Raw genomic sequence first — 21,722 nt, 5'->3', positions numbered from 1 at the left:
AACATTTACGAATATAAAGTGTACTATTTCCGAAATTTCATTTTAAAAAAAATAAGGGCGGTGAATTTTTGAGCAGAATACCCATTTTTTCAATTGTTGAAAATGATAAGACACATCCATAAATTATATTACGAACCCTGGGTAGTCAAAGGCTACCATGCGTCTCCTTCAGACGTATCATGAAAAATGACCTTTTTTCATACCTCGGGGCAGAAAGGGGCAAAACAAGATATTCATTTTTGGACAGTACACTAATTTTCAAGTATCATGAGCAACAAGCGATCTTTCCGAACCGTTTCAAAAAAAAGTATAGCCACTTTGAACATTATAACTTTAAATTATTGCACGATTTATTATTTGTTTTTCATATCTGAGCGAGAAGAAAGGTTTGTATCGACCAAATCGAATGGCTATAAGCTATAAGTCCAGCGAATAACCATTCAAATGAAATCAGTTTGGCCCCAATCGGAATCTTAACTAAAAAGATATATTCATTTGAATAACTTAGGTTTGAAAATAGTTTTTCTCAGAATTCATCATCTCTTTCACCTTTGAAGTTCTGTAAAAAATAGAACTCTCGTCCTCGGGACTTAATAATTTGAGAAGACTATTTAACTTGTTACGAAACATAGAAAAATGGTTAATCATGAAAAATCTAACATAAAATTTTGAGGTTTTGTCCGGCTAGGCGACACTGTGCGACGGTTAGATGCGGAATTAAATGTTAGCAAGTTTTTTATTAAAACAAAGACGCTTCTATAGACGAATTTTGAGCAATTTTCAGAATTTTCATGAAAAAGTGGCGGAATAATGTTTTTACATTGTTGTCCGAAAGGCGTATTTTTAACAAAAGAACATAACATAGCATACCGTTGGAAAGGCAATTCCTTCTTTTTGAATCTGCGAAATATCATAGTCGAATTTGATTATTACTGAATGTTTGCGAATGAAAAAGATTTTTGAGCATTTAGCTGCTTCCTGTTGGCTTGGCACCAATTTATGACTACAGCAAGTCTGCATCAGTGATTGTTTTAATAAAATGGAAAAAATCGAAGTCGTCTAAATTAGTGTGACAGTCACTAAGTTAGTGTCGGATTCTAATGAGACGAAGGTAAAATGCAAATTTCATAACAAATTGGTATAAGTTATAAGTTATGTGCTCTTAACGCGCAAATGTGGTTTAAAACAACTTTCTGCTTAGTAGACAAAAATAGTTTTTAACTAAATTTGTCTCCACTAAAGAGAAGTATAGCATAAATGAAGTTAAAGTCGTCGGCAAATGATAGTGGCATACATTTTTCCGAGAGGTTGAAGTCGTTGAGGTAGAGTAAGAATGTGAAAGCATCTAGATGACTGCCCTAAGGAACACCAGAGCTGACAGTAAATAGAAATGTCGTGCAATCTCCAATTTTTACAAATGGCTTCCAGATAAATATGATTGAAGCCAATTCAAAAAGGAGCCGCTGAATCCTGGCATATCTAGATTCGAGACTGTTATCTGATGGTTGTTCTTGTCAAAGGCTTCCGAAAAGTCGGTGTTTTCGGCATCTACTCTTGTAGGAGTGCTTATAAGGAACGCATGATGAAAGATGGGTAGAATATTTAGTAGAAGTTGATCTTCTGTGTATGAAATCATATTGGGTAGCTGATATGTAATTAGAGCAGTTATAGGTGATGAAATCAAGAGCAATATGTTCGAATAGCTTGGGTACTGCACATAAAAAAGCTATCCCATGATAGTTCAAAACAACGCCATCAGGATAAAGGTAATGGGACGAACAGTAGGTCCATTTAATGCCTGGAAGATTGAAATGTCCCACTTATACATATAACAACATATGCGTAATACTGTCAGAGCCGAGAGTTACATCTAGCACCTCTTTCCTGACACATCGTGCACATATTGGACGATTTTCAGCATTGATCATATGCAGATTCGTGCTGCTTAATTTAATGGGTATTTACATTACTGTTGATTATAGGTAAAAACCAATTTCTGCCGCAATTTGATACAATTTATCTGAAATCGTCAGAAGGTGAGGTCAGATGGTAAGATTAATTAGGTATTACAATATTCATTAAATTACCATATAATAATGCAACAACTGAAGAATATTTTCTCAAATTTCTTTTGTAAAATACTGAAAAGTGAGCGAGCTACTGAATTTCTGGAGCATCAAAAAAAATCTTTTGCAGTGTACATCATCATTTTAAATCTATCGGATTAATCGTTCTGTATTTTTATACTACATTTGTTCACATGATTCCCTAGGTAACGATGGAAGCTTTTCCTTTTTTTCGATATATACATTTTTCGTAGTACTTTGAAATCAAATATTCGATTGTCGCTAAAAACAAGTTGGCTAACGTGCTATTGTAATGATAATAAATTTGTTTTGTGTTTTTGTGGTTTTTTGGCGTATATAGAAACATTGATTCCACTCCTTCAAATTATTCAAGATTCCTTACAAATATTTCATAGGTATAGGGATTAACCCATTATTTTCCAAACTTATTTTTTACGTGCATCACAAATTGAGTTTTGCGATCGGAAAAAATGATGTGGCCATTCCAGTAAAATAATTTTTGTACTCAAAGTAGCTGATATAATAAGGAACAACCCGTGAAAATTTCAGATTGCTCGATTAATTCAATTGGTTCCTGAGATATCGTCATCGCCGCGAATAAACTTTTCAACAAAATTTAACTCCGAGATAATCGAGTTTTACTGTCGGTGCAGTGAGTCAACGGTCTAGCGTACAGTGCTCGGAAATTTCAAAATCAGTTACCTATTTCTGCTTGCATTTACCGAAACCGACATTCAGATTCAACGCCTCCCTCATTCATTCACTTTCCAACTAACTGAAATTTCATGCAGAATTTAATGCTTTTACATTTTCGAGCATAAGCGAACTGCGTAATCTATATCTGGAGCACTTTTGTTGAAAAATCCCTCTCGTAGGTAGAATAGAAACAAAATACAGCTTGCCTCTGAAACCGAACATGTCCGAATCTGAATGCGCTGTGTCGGGAGAACGAATGACGAAGGAAACGAATCAAACATTTCATTCATCGCAGCGGGCATGAATTGAATTTCGTTATCTTTCAAGTTCACGCAGGGATATCAATTTTTTTATGCTCTGCTGCGTATCAAGCACTACGCACCGCCTACGAGTGGTCAATGGGTAGTGCTCTATGAATAGCTGTAACTCAAGTTGTAGTATTCCGATCTTAACGAAATTTTGAGAAAATTTTCCTCCTCGATAGTGGAATTAGTTTTATTTTTGATCAAGTTACTGCTGTGCTTATGGACCAAAGCTTTTTTTACAAATTTTAATCAAAACTAATACTCCCTAAATATGAATGCAACTACACCGAATCCAGAAAACGGCTTATTTTTAACTCTGAAATATTCATCAACATTTTCAACGAATTATTGCGTTGACCAGTTAGCTGTAAGCCGTTTGGTTTTATAGGCTCCTGTATAGGATGGGTGGTTTTCGACCCTAATCCATAAACCCATCACTGCCGTTTACGCAATAAATACTTTCTGCGCCACATGATTTACCCTACCGTACACCGAATCTTCATGTTGCTTGAACCGCCTAGAGACACGCAACTCCAATTATTCATTTCGTTTCATCACAATGCACTTCCCAATATATCGATCTGTCAAAGTTTCTCCACCTGCACGAAACAAGTAGCTTCAACCCGATTTCTATGTTCCACCCTGGCTGAATTTCGCCCAGGAATGGGAAGAGGGATTGGAATTTGCTGTCGTTTAGCATCGCGTCCCTGGACCGTTCCGGTGCACATCCCTTACTAGTCGAAGTATGCCATACTTTTAAGGTTAAGTTCCCTATTTCCGACTACGAACCGAACAATTGCACGTAAAATACCTCCGTAAATGTTACTATTAAAATAGACATAAACAATAGAAAATTAACTACTGATCAAACATTGGCATCGTCGCCCTACACTCGTATGTCATCAGAAGCGCCACTACAATTGGCACGGTGCCGGATGCGATGCTCAGAAGGGGCGGAAACTATTGCATACTGGGCTTTGATTCTATGTGGATGGATTTATGTATGGAGCTTTATCGCACGACGAATAAATAAAAACGATCCTTCCAGAGTTCGCTCGGTTGGGCTTGGGCATGTAGGACTGTTACTGGATAGGGAAGGGAGAAGGTTTAGTTAGCGGGAACCCAGAAGGAAACAACAATCGCATACTGAAAAGGAAGAGCGCCTGGAAAGTGGTTTTAGTTGGGGGTAAAAGTGGTTCCACGGTCGTTCCATCGTTCTCTATCTCACTGGTTCACAACCACCCGCTTGTTTTTCAGGATCGGCGTGACGCGACGATGGGACCGGTTGTGACGAGGTAGCAAAAATAAAGCGAAAATGAAAATATATACTCCCATATATCCTTGCCCAGGCGTACGTTAGGTTGTTCGAAATTGCAAAACGAAAGGCCAGATCCTGTGGAAGGGAAAACACACAACAAAACTGCTTTCACAGGCAAGAGCCAGGCTCACTGCTACCAGGGATCACGTCCCTGCGGCACAACGGTCCTGGCTCGCTTCCCATCCGCTGGTGTGTAGCAAAGGCACCCGTGCCCGACTTGTTGGTGTGTCATAATGATTTGCCAAGCGAATGTATGCAGCAATATATATCGGAGATATGGATTTCGGGGAACCCTATCACCTCCTCGTCACATCCAGAAGCCAAGTAGAAGCCCATTGCATTGAAGCAAACATAGGCACTATTTTCTCCTGCTCACGCGCTCTCCATCTCCGACACGGGTAGCACAGCACACGAGCAGGGCCGGAAAAAAAAACTTAGAAAAGCGACAGCTAATGTCTTTTCCCACAAAGAGCCTTTTCCAGGCTCTACTGTTTCTAGTATCGCGCCTGTCGAGACAGAGAGTAAAAAAGATGGCCAATCGTTTTTCCGAAATCCCTTGAGAAATTGCACTCTCGCCCCACAGTACTATTGCCGAGGCTATTGGCGATCAAGGTGGGTTGAAAGCGTGGAGGAGGCACGCAAAATGAAAAGTGGAAAATTAGATATTCATCGCATACACAGCACCGGATGGACGGTATTAGGTGGGGAGAGGGGGTGTTGCTGTATACAAGACGGGAATTATCACGGAGGAAGGAAAAACGACACGGCCGCTTTTTTCTCTTATTTCTTACGAGTGTCGAGTATACGGAATTTTTTTTGCCGATGTTGACCCGACTGTGTTGCGACCGTGGTTGGGGTAGATTGTCCTCTGTTACTTTACCGCTGATGAATTGGATTGGCTAGTTCTCCATCTTGATCAGTTTCTGAGGGCAAAATGTGTGCTGGGAGCCATGCTGGAACGCATGTTGTTTTTCGATTTACTCTTGTGAAAATTTTCAATGCGGCGTTACTTACAGTTTGTTTATACCGATACCGCTTTACGGTGGCGATGTTCTAAAAAATTGCGCACTGTTAAGGTTATTTGAGTTGAGGTTAGAAATTAGATGGATTAGGGGTACCAGCTATGCCATCAAACTAGAACTATCGAATTGTTTGATAATAACCAATAACGTGGCACTGAGGCCATCAGTACCGAAAATACTGGCGAATGATAATTTTATTGTTCAACTCTTTCATGTGTAACGCCTATTCTGACCAACAATGCATGTTCAATGTGTCGTTTGCTCTGGAACACCACCTCACATTGTAGCATAAGATTTTTTGTCTTATGCGAATCTTCGGCAATAGCTAATAGATGCGGGAAAACCATGCTCAGCAAAGCGGGTTGTATGATTTCACTCTCAGTGCTCTCGTTTTGCAGTACATTGGGTTCTCGATTCTATCGCCTGTTGAACCCAATGCTGCGAAATTTATTTCACAGCAACTTAACATAATGCATAAGTGCGGATTGTCTGCTCTTCTTCCTTGTAGACCATGGCTCCTTCCTCACCTGTACAACATCATGAAATGCAGCCTGTTTCGAGCAACGTCTCATAAACTAATTAAGTGGACACACAGCGAGTAAAGGGAATTTATGAGATTTATAAAAAATCGAGATTCCGTTATTTCAATCAACTAAAGGGTGTCCCACATCAAATTGTATCACGGAAAAACACTGCAGAAAATACCCCATTGGGTATTTTCTCTTGAAAATTTGGATAGAAGTAGTTGAGAATGTGTCACTGTATTTCTGTTTCTCGAAAATCGTATACGTACAAAGTGTAGAAGGCTCCAAACCGTGACGAACGGCAAAATACGGTGGGAAAGTTACGGGCCCAGAAACTGTTAAATTTTATTGACTGAAAGTTGAAAAGGATCGGTTCACCAGGTAATTTTCTACAGCATTTTTTCTGTGATGTAATTTGATGTGGGACACCATTTAATATAAGAACAAAAATATCCCAAGTAGTACAACGGTGGTTAATCTTTTAATGACACCAAATAAAATAAAATTATGGAACGGGCTCCTATTTTACAAATTTAGATATATTCTTCATCATTACTTTTAAACAGCTTGCTTGAGCTTATGCGACCACCCCTGGCTGCTACTCCGTTATTGATCGGGACTAGCTGAAATTTCATAGAAAATCAATAAATGCCTGGGAGAAACTTATCATCCTTCACTGTACAGCTCCTGGTAATTCCGAGTTGCTTATTGATCAATACATGCCCCGGTCAGGCCGGAACGTAGATCGCAACTGGAAAGTGAAAGAATGTTAGTCCGACACTTGTTTTTGCTAGAAGCCTTATGTACTACTGCGCACTTCACAAGTATAACGGGTAAGAGGGAGATATTTCAGTAAGGATAGGAATTAGAAAATTGTGCTGGAATTGGTGCGCGATTTAGGATTTTAGGAATCTCTGGGCGCCCGGCCACCAGGAGACTCATTAAATGCCTAAATACGTTTTAGGAATATCGTAACGGCGAATAGCGAGAAATATACTTAATTTAATATTATTTTTACAGAAAACAAACTAGCAAAAGGGAAAGCACCTAAAAATTTTGGTTAAAAAATAGGAATGGAATACAAAATTGGACTACAACTGCAAAATCGATTTTTTGCGCCGACAACAGGAAATAATTTTGAGCGGCGCAAAATTAGCAATAACTGCACTGAGAAACTTACTTTTTATGACTGATATACTTGCAATTTCACGCGCCTACTTTATTATGAACCTAAGTGATATCAACCTCCTAGTGGACAACAACACCTGATGCACGCGTGTTTTTGTGCTAAGAACTAGAACAAGATGGGAAACAGCAACCCTCCCCTAGGTTGGCGGGTTTGATGGTATTGCAAACATTATCAAGCACATTTGTGCATCAGTTTTAAAGAACCTCTGACAAACAACTGCTTTAAGATGGATGTTGCATTACGCATCGATAGTGGTGTATCGAGGAGGCCGAGAGGGTTTATGGGCCTTTTTATGTTGTGTGTCTTTTCATAATCTGCATCACCTAACTAACGATCAACTACAGGCCTGTGCGCGTTGGTGTGGTCGACTGGCGGGTCGCCGTGGATTACTTTTATCTGGGGGCTGTGTTTGCAAATATTGTTCCACAGTTTAATGGCAGAGTTGGTGGACATGGCTCGCAGTGTGGGTCATTAAGTGTCGAATTATCGGCCCACTTCGTCATCGTGCACAGGCTAATTAACGAAATGTAAAGGTAGAAGCCTATTAGTGGTCGTTTAGTAATTATGGTAGCTTTCAGCACTAGTGTACAATTGTTATGTGCTAGTCGTATGTCTATCTGTGTATGTGTTCGTCAGAGTATGCATGGCAGGTGGGTCAGGGAATGGATCTAAAACTTGCGTATATGATAGAATAGTGGATAATCCTTTCGCTGTTCAATATGTGCGTTTGATTCGATTCGTTCGGGAAGATCGGATTGGATAAATTAAAGTACGATTAATTTAACAGACGCACGTGAATCATCCGTTTCTGATTAGCATAGCCTGATAAACTTCTAGCAGAATGCAATTATCGTTAATGGTAAATAAACATCGTTTGCTGGCCTTTAGACAAGTTCATGTAATTTGTTCTTTTCTTATATTTTGTCTGTTTTTGTTGGTCTTCTATTAATTTGCTTTTCTACCGCTGAGAAATACCAACAATATCGGTTAATTTATTTATTAATCTCTTTGCATCTTTTGTTTCCTTATTCGGCATATTAGCTTTCCTTTTATTGCTATGTATTAAAATAGATTCACACTAACACATTTACCAACACAATAAGTTGCACATTCTCTCATACAGATTCACAATCTCTCCTATTCTAAACGTTCAAACGCTCGTGACCTTCGCGGTAACACAAACCCGAACATGTAATTGCAAACATCCACACATACTTGCGCTCGCGAGCTCACCAACATTAAAAAACCTCGGTAACAAAGTGAACGTGTTAGCCCCTATAAATTTACAAATGCGGTCTCAAGCCCACCGCTCGCGCGATCATGAATCAGTCACGTTCTGAAGCTCTACCATCGGTTCTAGCAGCCTAGACGCATGTCTTTAGTAGGATGATGCTCATATTCACTAGATAACGTTACGTGGCAACATGACTGAGAACTCTAGTGACATGGGGGAACTCTCTTCTAGTATCTGAAACGTACACTGAAAAGTAAGCTTCAGTTTCACGATCCGCGCGATCATTCAAGAAAACACACGAATATGCGAATGGCCACACGGTTAAAAAATCGATTTTATCCACGCGACGTTACATGCACGCTAGCAGACGCTACACACGTGTTAACATACACACACTTGAGCTTCCACGCACACACGCACCCCTACAACGGCGATCTCAAAAACATGAAAACACCCTGGTGATTAGGTGAACACTTAAATAATTTAACCTTCAAAACCCTTTAAACGCAGTCTCAAGCGCTGACCTACAAATGTTCGCGCGATCATGAATCGTTCCTCTTCAAAAGTTCCTTACTCTCTGTCTTAGTAGCATAGATGCCTTCAGTTCGACCAATCGAAAAAATGCGATCTCAAGCATTAAATCACGAACCGGGCATGTTCGGAAGTCTACCCGAAGCTCTAGCAGCCTAGACTCATACCTTTAGTTAGATCAATCAAAAAGTGACGCTCATATCTACTATACAATACGTTCCATGACAACATGACCGGGAACTCTAGTGATATGGAAGAACTCACTCTCTTCTAGCATCTGAACCGTACACCGAACACTAAGTATCAAGTCCGCGCGCGATTATCTAAGAATACATACGAATATGCGAATGGACCCACGGTTATCGAATTTATACAGTTACATACACACTAGCACACGGGACATACAAATGCCCACGCGGTAGAACACGTTAACGCTCAAGCTCCACACGATGATACACGCGATTGTGAAATCCCTATGTCCGCACATATTTGAACCGTACAATGAAAATCATATTCAGAATCACGGCCCGCTGCAATTGGCCTCAAGCAGAGTTTTAGTGAGTGACATTTCCCGTCTCGTCTGCAATTGTAGTGAGTAATCCTTACAAGTAGCCCTTCCGAGACCCAAACTCTACAGCTCCAGTAGGACAACTCTCGAAAAAAATCATCCCCTAAAAACCAAAAAAAAATGTATAAGCTGTGGTGGTTCCTGCAGAAAAGTTTTTATTGCTAGCACCAAACAATTACTTTCTTCGTTACATGTCTCTTTTGTTCGGGTGCTTGGTATCTGCTCTAAGCAGCAATGACTGCACGAAAAACTGCTTTCAATAACGTTCAGCACGCAAATCAACTCGGAATTCATCCCTGAAACAGCAGGAAGAATTACTGAGTAGGCGGTAACATACACTATATAGCGAAAATCACAACACAAATTACCGAAATCCCACTACAACCAGGGTGAACTTTCCGTGTCGATAGTAAAACTAAACTTGTCATTATTATGTACGTTGGGAATCAGTTATGAAGCCTGTTGCAAATCTTCAAAGAAAGGTAGTAAATTTTATAAACATGTGAAGACCCGATGTTGTCTACCCTAAATTTCATCAATCCTGCACTTCGGTAGCTTTTTGAAAAGATTTTGTCAGTCGAGCAAATTACATGTTCATGACATATGAAATATAACCACAAACTGTTGTTTTCGATCGATATAACCACAAACTGTTGTTTTCATACAAAAGAGGTGTTGGTAAAAATCAAATAGAAAGAATTATGTGACAGAATGTAAGGTCAACCCATATGAAAATGCGTCTTATCATTTACATACACGTTCAAAGTTGATACAACTTCCAACTCAATACACATTGCATCACGACGGAAGGTACCCACGAATAAAACCAAATTTGTGTGATCTGTTCTTGACCACATTGTTATCAATCTGCATATGGAAAATGTGTAAATATAACAAAAATCGATTCAGTGAATCTATTACACCAGATCTCAGCCTATAATGTTGGATGCACTGAAAAGTAACCCAATTTTCTGGATTTTATAAACGCCTGACCATAATGGCAAGAGTATCCGGTAGTTTTCTACGTAGAATAATAAGAGATTTGGATGTAAAAGTGCACATATGTCTTGTCAGAAAAAGGAATTAAATTTCCAGACTATTGAGATATCCGACGTTTACAATACACACACAGATCTCGCATTTTGATGCTATCGCTTTCCCCTTAAGCCCAAAAACAATTTATTTACGTTCCAATTCGCCGTGTAAACAATTTGTTGCCTTCCAATTCAAACGTCAAAATACCAACGAAGATGGATAAGTCTATAAATAATAACTTCAAAAAAATAAACTAACAATTAAAATTAATTGAGATTACAGGTATTTCTGTAATTTAATTATCCCAAAGATACCCCTACTTCACTGATCAACCAATAACATATTTGAAATCAGCTAAGTTTCAATATCTAAATTGATTTATTAGTTATATTTATGCCATCTAAGTACCCTTTCACGACATCGCCAGCAACACTGAACCCAAATATAACATCCCTCGCACTTGTCGAAAGACAAACGTCAGAGAGAGATAGAGAAACAAGCAGGACAAATCCAGGGTTGGAACCGCGCACCAAACAAGTATCGCGACTGATGAGTTGGAATACACACCGCCCGTGTGATAAGATGGGGGACTGGGCGCTGTACAACGGATAACCATCAGAATCATATAGGGCAGGGATCGAGGCAGTGCAAGCCGAGAAGGGGGAGATGTAGTGTGTCAGGAGAGCCGGGGGTGGGTTACCGCGAAAGAAGTAAAACAAGAGCGAAGCCGAAACGCTTCCACAGTTCCTCTACTCTAACGAACAACCCTGCCGAACGGAGGGAAGAGGACCAAGAGCAACAAGACGACAACGACGAAGTTCGAGCGGCACCAGCACCACCAGGCAAAGCAGGGGCAAAGTAAGCAAAAAAGACACCAAGCTTCTCTATACAGTCAGAATGTGTTATGGAAGAATATTGATTTTTCTAAATGGTTCGATATATCTGCTGCCGCTTTGGCTTACCTTTGTAGGCTCCCGAGGCCGTGGATAAAGCATTCCGAAGCGAGATGAACTTATGCGGTCTGTATGAACTGCTATCTGTTTGCTGGTTGGGCACAGCCCGGAGACAAAGAACCGTTCAAGCGAACAGCCATCAGCGATGGCGGCATCAGCGATTGATGGCTCGTTTCGTAAAAAACGTTATATATGCTCAATCTGTTATCTTTCACGAAAAATGATTATAGATTGTTATTCCTAATGAGTCACTCGCAACTACTGATAAGCTTAACATATACTTAGCAAGTATGGAAATAGAAGAAAAACGCGATTTTTCACAGTATACAACCCCACACTAGCACACATACGCACTTATCAAACACCAGCTGTTTGTTTGTTTACACGCGTAACCTTCTAATGGTAACAATAGCAACACTCACAACTCGACTGATTGATCCTATATCTAGATGTAACACTTGTCCAATCTATCTAACTGGAAAATGTGTTATCCAGTGTAATTCCACTTGATTAGTTCACAGGAGAAAAGTCGAACGCGGTCGTTGTCTTTGCGTATTCTGCACGGTCTGGCCGCCGCTCGTTTTGTCGCGCTTCCGTGTTTGTCTCTTTTCATTCGGTCCCTCTACACTATCGGTCGGCTCTACTGAAACGGGACCCGGTCTCCGCTGCGACACAATCGAGCGCACACCGAGAGTAGTTAAAATGGCTGCCTTTTCGGCGTGCGAGAGCACGGAAAAATGCATCTGAAACATTTAATATGAAGAAAATCACCTTAGAAATATTGTATACACATATTATAATGTGTATACACACACACACAAATATTTATTTTTTTAGCTTCTCTCTTCTAGTGGCTCCTCGAATGGATCGCACGCCTCGCAGTGAGCACCAACACATCCGAATACATGTGCAGCGCAGAGCCGCACAAAGCAAAACACCGTTTCAATCCAACAAATCGCCGCCGGAGAAGACCACTCACTCATCAGCAAAAGCGCAAAGAGCGAACGACCATTCGGTAAACCAACGTGTACGACGAGCGCGAAATTTATTCGGAAGGAATCAGATTAAAACACAAAATGACTCGCTGGTCCACGAAGCTTGCAAACAAAGAAACACCAACAGCGACTCTGGTGACGATGCGCGACGAGAAACGGCTATACCCAGAGCGCAGCACATTGCTGTTCCATTACACAACACTAATGCTTTTGTTATTGTTGTTACTGCAGGAAACACTGTACACCCACATTCGAAACTTACGCGACCGTCGCATCCATTGAAAAATCCTTGGAAAGGCCAATCCGACACGCACCCACATGCACTACTTACTCGATGATCATTATCACATCTATTCACGGTTCTTCACGTTCTGCCATTAACCCAATTGTTCAAGCACCAAATCGTGTCTGCGTATAGCGAAAGTTCACTAATAAAGATTACTAATGATCGACGCAACGACACCGCGACGCTTCCATTAGCACTATGCTACCAGCAGCGACGACGACGGCGAGAGACTAGACTGACAACCGCACCACAGCACACGGCGTAGGTACCACAGCCACGGTACATTTTCTTTAGCATCACTCACTCTGTGCTGCTGCTGCTCCGGTTCAGATTGCTATCCAACACACATACACAGCAGGATGAACGGTCGTAACACACTGGGCTAAATGGTTGGTACAAAATACACGCAAATTATTACCACCAAGGATTGCAGCTGTTATCTAAGTTGTTCTCTAATTTAAAGATACGATACGAAACGGTTCGAAGTCAGCCTCTTTCGATTTCATGATTATAATTGCACAGTAATGAGAAAAATATTTATATTTAAAAGCATCTATATTATATGGCAGCGATGTTTTTTTCTATTTTCAAGCCCGTCCCAGTGTGAATTTGTTTTATCGGCAGGCGCTCACGGAGAGCTCAGAGTTCACCTCGACAAAAGCAATCCATGTATGAGCCCATCTCGAATCATCATCACCACCCGTCGACGATTTTGAACTGTCTCGCTCGCGTGGAGTACCGCATGCCCACATCTACAACGACCGTAGCCTGAAACATATTCTTTTTGTTCTCAGGGTTTCTTTTTCACGCGCCTCGTGGGTCGTTCGCCGTTGTTGTTGTTGTTGTTTGCGGAGTGTTCTGTTGGATCGGATATTAGCCCAATCTGCTGGGGGATCATACCCAGCCCAGCAGAACAGAGAAGGAAGAAAAAAAGGACATAGAAACGACGAGAAGAGCACGCTTTGGCTGATAAATGGTACCACTCGAAACTTTGAATGGTGAAAATAATATTGTATCATAAGAATTTCGACAGTGCTTACATTTAGCAATACAATACAATTTTTGTATGATTCGAGCCTAGTTCCCATCCACATTGAATCTCAAAAATACATAAAGCAAAGCCTTGGTACTACATTCTGTAGTGGAACTGAACGGAATAAACAGGTTGTCATTTTCAATGTCCAAAGAAATTACAGTAGAATAGTTTTCGCGTTAGAAGAAAAAATGTATGTATTTAACCTTTAACATAAAAAATACGTTTAGGAAAATTCATATATCTCCGGTTGTAGTGCATCGATACGAAATATAATTATGTTAAATTAAATGTGAATGGATGTTCATTAAGTCGTCTTAGCATTTTGTTTTAGTGTGACTAATGGTACTGACGTAATTTACAATTTTTTTGAACTTTTTTTACTGTTTCATCATTTTTAAAGAAAAATAACTGTTTGGTCAAAAATTTGAGCAAGATAATTCCTGATTGTGTACCAACGTTTTAGGTTTCTTCTGGCGGTTGTACAATAGCCGTAAAGGATGAAGTCTAATTCTGCACTAAGTAACAGCATATATAAATAAATTAATTTAAAAAAAGTAAACTTTCACGTAGGAAAATTTTAGAATTGTCCTAAGATGAAGCTGTCGAATTGCACAAAATTTTTTTTTGTGGCAAGCGATCTGTAGATGTGTCAAAATAAGCTATTTTTTACTGAATCTGGAACCGTCTGCCGATAAATCTACATTGACAAATACCTTCAAAAGTGATTTCTTGAGGTCGCTAGCTCTGTACTACTGTACTTCGTAAAATCGCATTCCTGGCCCTTTCTTCAAAATCATGCAGTGCAGTACTCTGCGTCACTCTTTCGAGTTTAAGCCCCCATATGGTACATAGTCGGTCTTTGCCAGTATTGCTCTTTTCTCATCTATTTTTCTTCTGTACCGTCTATGGATCAAGAGAGTTTGTCGCTGTGTTTATTATATTTATTATATTTATTACGCTTAATAAACATGTCGTTTGCAATTTGGCATTTAACCCAATTATGGAAACGTGTCTGATGGGGAGAGTAGAGAGGTCAATTTGTCATTAACATTTCGCAGTGAATTTCTTCGCATTCATTTGGTATATCTTTCATACTTTTTGTACGCTTTTTTGCACTGCAAATTTTGGAAATGATTATTGAAGTGTTAATAAGAAGCAGAACTCCCGATGGCCGGTTGTTCGGAGTTCAAATTACTCGAATTCTCGGAATTTGATCGCGAGAAACTTCGTACATATTGCTAAGATACACTCAGGTTTTTTTTACGCGGGGGATACAGGCCGCGTAAATGAAAACCGCGTAAATTTCAAAATCCGCGTAAATGAAAACCGCGTAAATTTCAAAATCCGCGTAAAAAAAAACCGCGTAAAAAATACCGCGCAAAAAAAAAACCGCGTAAAAAAACTTGAGTGTATTGTTTATAGATGAATATACCTCTATTATTTTCCACGCGGTTTATCCTTTTATGTAAAGCCCCGCGGAACAATACTTATTAAAATGCCTATCTGAATTCATATTTCTACTGGAGATCGCACACCAGAAAACTTTGATCTAAAATTAAAAGACAAAGCGCGTGAGTACTTAGCTAAATCACAATATCTACCAAAATATATCCTGTTTCATCTCCCTACCTACTAACACCAATACTATCCTGTGACACTTGTGGATAATGCAGAGAATCCCTCGGTCATACATAATAGTCACAAGTGTTGAACTAACATTCCTTCCCATCCCAAAATTGACCTGTATGGGTGTGGCCATCTACGTTATTGATCACCCTATAATCTTAGTCTCTTTAGGTTGCACGTTGAGTATGATGTGCTACCTCCAAGTATTCAACAGGCTTTGATCAATCACGGGAGTCTCACGGGCGGTCAACTAAGCTAAGCTAAGCTTAAAGTGTCTTAAGACAAATCAGTCAATCTTTTTTTATCCCTTTATGGGCAACTAGGGGTGAGGGTGGTGGCTAGCGGGTTTCATACATCCTTGACCTGACGGACGAAGCTATGGTGCCTTGAACACAGGCAACGCAGATCCAAGGCCATCATTGAAATGATAAGTTCTTCGTTTGAGATGTACTTTCCTCGATTGCCAGACGAAAACCTTTAATTATTGTGTGACATTGTATGTAAAGTCTAATTATGAGTCCTGTAGTGGTGTGTGCGTGGAAGGTGTGAGTTTTAGCGTTAGATGTCCAGGGGTGCATATCTGTCTGTTGGCGTGGATAGTGTGATCGCGAAGAGCTCGAGCGTTTGTATGTTAATGTGTTTGTTGCTTGCGCTAGCGTGTGTGTAACTTCGCGAGCATCAATTCGATGTAATAAACGTGTGGCCATTTACATATTCGCATGTATTCTTGAATGATTGTGCGTGGAACGTGAGTCTGATGCTTATTTTTTAGTGCTAAATGCTAGAAGAGTCAGTTTCCCCATATCACTAGAGTTCCCGGTCATGTCGCCGTGGAACGTTTTGTCTAGTGAGTATGAGCGTAATGGTTTGGTTTGCCCAATTGAAGGTAAGAGTCTAGGCTTCTAAAACCGAGAGTAGACTTCCGGAAGTGACCGATTCATAATCGCGCGAGCGGTGGGTTTAGTTGAATATGTGTAGATGATTGCAATTGCATGTTCGCGTTTGTGGCCAGGTTTGTGTTATCGCGAAGGAAACGAGCGTTTACACGTTTGGAATAGGAGAGACTGTGAGTGTATATGAGAGAATATGAAATTAATTGTGTTAGTGAGTGTTAGTATTTACCTAATTTAGGATATAGTAATAAAAGGGTTCATAACATGCCGAATAAAGAAATAAGATGCAAAGAGATTAACTAGAAGTGTATAAATTGATTGATATTATTTTTGGTATACAGAAAACTAATAGAACTATAACAAAAACAAGATTTCATTATGCTATGCTGACCGGGAATGGATGATTCACGTGCGTCGATAAACTAATTGTACCTTAATATACCAATCCAATCTTCCCGAATGAATAGAATCGAATGCCATTCTATCATATGCGTCAGTTCTACATCCGTTCCCTGATCCAGCTGTCACAAATTCTCAGACGAACACACATAGATAGACAAACGACTGGCACATTGGTTATGTACACTACTACTAAAAACTAACTAAGAGGTTTCTACTTCTACATTTCTTTATTTATTTTATTGACCTGTGCACGATGACGAAGCTGACCAATAAATCGGCAGGCAATGACCATCACTGCGAGCTGTGCCCACAAACACTACCATTAAGCTGTTGAATAATGTTGGCAACACAGCTCACAGAAAAGGCCAACCCACCAGCCTGCCCCCAATGTGCACAGGCTGTGGGCTGACTGTTAGTTTGGGCTGGTGCGGAGTATGAAAAAACACAAAACATAAAAGAGGCCCATAAGCCCTCTCGGTCTCTTCGATGCACCATTATCGAGGCGTAATGCATAACCGTCTTAAAGCAGTTGTCTGTCAGATGCTGCCTGATGATGTTTGCAATACCATCAAACCCGTCAACCTAGGGGAGGGGTCTTAAGACAAATCAGTCAATTATATCAATAATTCAAAAGTGCAATAACTCTGCAATGGTTGATATTTGTGTTTAAGAGTTTTTTCTTTATCCCTACCCAAGAACCAAACTAAAAACACAAAACGGTACAGGAACGGTAATCTAAGTAAACCAATATTTATTGTCATTTTATTTAACAGTCTAGAGCGGAAAACTTAGTACTTACGCTATATTTGCAAAAAGGAAAGCATCAAACTGAGTAGATTTACCTGCAAATCAGAAGAAAAAACAACGTCAAAAATAACAGTATACAATCAATGAATGAATTTTAAAGTAATTAAAAACCGTTCTAAATCCCCAGTACTAAATTTTGTGCCACTCATGCAACTTAGAAAATTTAAATAAAAGTTTTCGTTAATAAGGTGTTTTACATACTCGTTATGTTTGAAAGCAGTAATATTTTATAGTCAAGCTGGCATACTTGTGATTTGATCTTTTAGAAAATTGTTTCTTTCACAATTTTACTACTTTTAGGTATATAGGTCAAGGCTCCGAAAATGGTAACCACAGGCGAAAGTAAAATATAATTGCATTAAGGAGAAAATAATAAAAAATAAAAGATTCTATAACAAAACCTTGAAACATATTTCAAGAACTCATTTAATTTGCAACATTTTTCAATAATTTAATTATAGAATGCATTTCAAAATGTTTTTTTTTTCAATTCAAAATGCTCATGAAAAATTGCGACCTTTTCATAAGTTATCCACGTTTGTTCATCAAAACCAATATGTTTTTCAAAAATTTCCCGTGAATACTCAACTCCCAGATCAAGGATGATTTGTGTACGACTGTCCCGATATCCCGCTTCAATATAACTGTAACGTGGCAGATCATTGAGAATACTCCATAAAATTGGAAAAAAGTTTCTCTTTAGAAAAACTATATTTCAAACTCTTCTTTGTTTTCCAAGATTCAACTTAAAACTGTGTTCACGCAAATTTGGGGGCCAATGGAACAGATTTTTTTCAATTTAGTCGGGCCAACCTCCAAAATCACTGCTAAAATTATGTAAAATGACAATAATTTTCTTTAGAAAAAAAATATGGAGTTAAGAGACCTTAATAATGTGCAATTGTGGTAGAATCTGATTTTATCGTTTTTGCAGACTTATATTATAAAATACCGTAAAATCGTAACGTGATAGACAGAAACCTTGACCATATGTTCAATTTAATAAATACCTGGTGGAATTAAAAGGAAAACATTGCTTCATTTTTATATGCTTATTTTGCAGTATTTTAGCAAGACGCTGAAAGGGAAACTATTTTCCAAAATCGTATTTTTCGTACAGGACAAAATATTTGGAAATTCGTTGAAAAAGTGTGTAGAGCTGAAAGAAGATTATGTTGAAAAATAAAAAAAAAATCCATCTTTTTCTAAGGACTTATAATAACTTATTGAACGACCCTTGTATATATTAATGTAAAAATGGGTCATATAGGCGTTTGAAATGTACATAATTCTGTTACCAATCAGCCATTCGGTATGATTGTGTGCATCTTTCTATGCGTGCGTCCGTATGTGCGTTAGTACAGATCTTCATGTAAGCAAGCACCTATGTATAATCGCATAGGCATGATCACTTCCACAGTCCTGAAGGTAATCTAAATTGCAGTCAATATGGTACGATAAATTGTTAATGTAAAAGCATACGCTTTGAAAAATTTAGAGCGCTCGCAAATTTTCGATTTGAAACATAATGCTTCGCTTGGCGTAGGCATATGATCAAAAGTACCGGCAGCGGAACACATGTCTAGACCAAATGTCCCGCTCTTGGCAACTTGTGTTTCGTGAGAATCAAGACATAACAGCGTCAACTCAAAGGTAAGTTTCCTGTAACATTTTTGCAGAACAGAACGACTGGTCTAGTTAAATAATTTTCTCATGATCTATGATATACTACGGATCCCAGGTGCCTTTTAAAAGTTAATCTTTGGTAATGCAGTTTTGGTTATTAGGGGTTATATACAAAGTTGTGGCGAAAAAGTTAGCTAAGTTCGTGATTTTTTACAAATATTTTATGCAAATTTTATTTGAAAAAGTGAAAGACAGTTCGTTAGTAGTACTATCGAAGTTAGAAAAAAACAAGTTCAATTGAAAAATATATTCAAGGTTGGTGGAGTTATGGCCTATCCCCCGAAGCGTGTTTTTGTGGCAGAGGTTTGCGGTGAACGCTCTCCAAGCCGAGCCACTCAACAGAAATCAAAAAAGTAAAAAGATTATTGAAGAAAAATGTATTGTGGTGTACTTGAACGGATCGGTTTCCCGATAAAAAAAATTTTCCAGCTAAAAAAACATGTTGACCAAAAAATTGAGTTTTTTGGTGTGTAAAATTTTAAACAAAAATTCATTACAAAGAATCGAAAATTTTTGGATGAAAAAGGAACCGCTCAAGTACACGAGAATATAAATACAAACAATTCAAAAAAAAGTTTGATGAAGATCGGATGAATAGTTTTTGAGATATCACGTTCACCGCAACGGTACTTTTAAAAAAACTTAGTTCCGAGATAATTGCGTTTAAAGTTTTGTGTTAACTTCATTCGCGGAAGAGCCAGCGCGCTGCGAACGGCTGTAGTTTGAAATCTTGTTCTCCGATCTGGATGAAATTTCGCACAGATATTTTCAAAAACATGTACTTTCGGAATATTCAATAAATTTTTTTTCGATTTTTTGAGTTCCAACTTTGTATATAACCCCTTAAGCTAGTTTTGTGAGCGGTAATCGATATTAAGAATGATGCATTAGTTTGCAAACAAGGCCAAATTCGCTTCGATTTCCACATTACACACAAAGCCTTCACTGATAATATAAATTCGTAAATATTATGAAATTGAACCTGAAATACACGAATTAATTCGTCGTTTTCTGCAACGAAGTATTTTCATGCATTGTAAATAGTAGGTTTCGTTCATTTCATGACCAAGAATGGCCGCTCGCTGAACGAAAGCTTTCGTAAATTTTACATATTTGGTGTTCACTACACGAATGTTATTGTTGATATCGACATTATTTTTCGTGAATGAAACGTTTTGTTTATTTTAATAAACGTTTGTGTATATTACGACCGATTTCGTTGGTTTCACGATTTTATTTCGTTCATCATAGAAAAGTTTTCGTATTTATTAGCATATTATTTTTGTCATTCGATCTTTTGGGATCGATGTTTGACAACACCGATTTATTTTTGATTTAAAAGAATCGATTTAATTGTGGTATGAAGAAATGGTCGTTTGATGAACGAAAGTTTTCGTAAATGCTACTTATTTAGTGTACATTGAACGAATGTTATCGTTGAAAGCGACATTATTTTTCGTGAATGAAGCGAATAGTTTCATTAATTTATATTACGAACAATTTCGTTGGTCACACGAATTCATTTCATTCATCTTAGAAAAGTTTTCGTATTCGTTGGAATATTATTTTTTTCAATCGATCTTTTAGGATCGATTTATGATAACAACGATTTTTTTAAACTAAAAGGATCGCTCTGGCAAAATCGATTTTATTTCAGCCTGCTCGCCTCTATAGAGGACTAGAAAGTTTGTGGTGTGAAGTAATGGCCGCTTGATGAACGAAAGTTTTCGTAAATTTTACATATTTAGTGTACGTTGCACGAATGTTATTGTTGAAAACGATGTTATTTTTCGGGAATGAAACGAAATGATTTGTTTATTTTAACAAACTGTTGTGAATATTACGAACGATTTCGTTGGTCGCATTCGATCTTTTAGGATCGATGTTTGACAGTACCGATTTTTTTAAATTAAAGAGATCGATCTGATAATATCGATTTTATTTCAACCTGCTCACCTCTATTGAGGACTAGAAAGATTGTGGTGTAAATAAATGACCGATTGATGAACGAAAGTTTTCGTAATATTTACTTATTTAGTGTACATTGCACGATTGTTGTCGTTGGTAACGACATCATTTTGGTAAATGAAACGAAATGATTCGTTTATTTTAATAAATGTTTACGTATAATACGGACGATTTTGTTGGTTGCAGGAATTCATTTCGTTTACCTTAGAAAAATTTTCGTATTTTTTACCATATTTTTTTCAATCGGTCAATCGATTTTTTTTATTTTTTTAATTAGCGAAATCGGTTTTATTTCCACCTGCTCACCCCCATTGAGGACTAGAAAGATTGTGGTGTGAAGTAATGGCCACTTGATGTACGAAAGTTTTCGTAAATTTTACATATTTAGTGTACATTGCACGAATGTTATTGTTGAAAACGGCAATATTTTTCCGGAATGAAACGAAATGTTTCGTTTATTTTAATAAACGGTTGTGTATACTACGAACGTTTTTGTTAGTCGCACGAATTCATTTCGTTCATCTTAGAAAAGTTTTCGTATTTAATAGCGTATTATTTTTA

The 21,722-nt window shown here is 38.4% G+C and overlaps 1 protein-coding gene across 19 annotated transcripts in view; it reads right to left on the bottom strand.

The window, feature by feature from the left end:
- The window catches only part of LOC131682355 (uncharacterized), a 184,867-nt gene that overhangs the window by 128,384 nt on the left and 34,761 nt on the right, over positions 1 to 21,722 (bottom strand). Inside the window, exon 1 of one of the 19 annotated variants that reach the window (XM_058963763.1) lies at positions 12,720 to 12,970. The exons of 14 other annotated variants lie outside the window; for them this stretch is intronic. The gene's annotated coding sequence lies outside the window, so the exon portion shown is untranslated. Of the gene's footprint in view, positions 1 to 11,816; positions 12,188 to 12,233; positions 12,572 to 12,719; positions 12,971 to 21,722 lie in introns of those variants that run through there. 4 more of the 19 variants (XM_058963761.1, XM_058963764.1, XM_058963765.1 and 1 more) reach the window with 4 other exon arrangements.

This window comes from Topomyia yanbarensis, chromosome 2 (genome assembly GCF_030247195.1).
Source record: "Topomyia yanbarensis strain Yona2022 chromosome 2, ASM3024719v1, whole genome shotgun sequence".
Taxonomy (NCBI): domain Eukaryota; kingdom Metazoa; phylum Arthropoda; class Insecta; order Diptera; family Culicidae; genus Topomyia; species Topomyia yanbarensis.
Note: the sequence above shows the minus strand (reverse complement) of the source record. Positions and strands in the feature narration are given on the sequence as shown.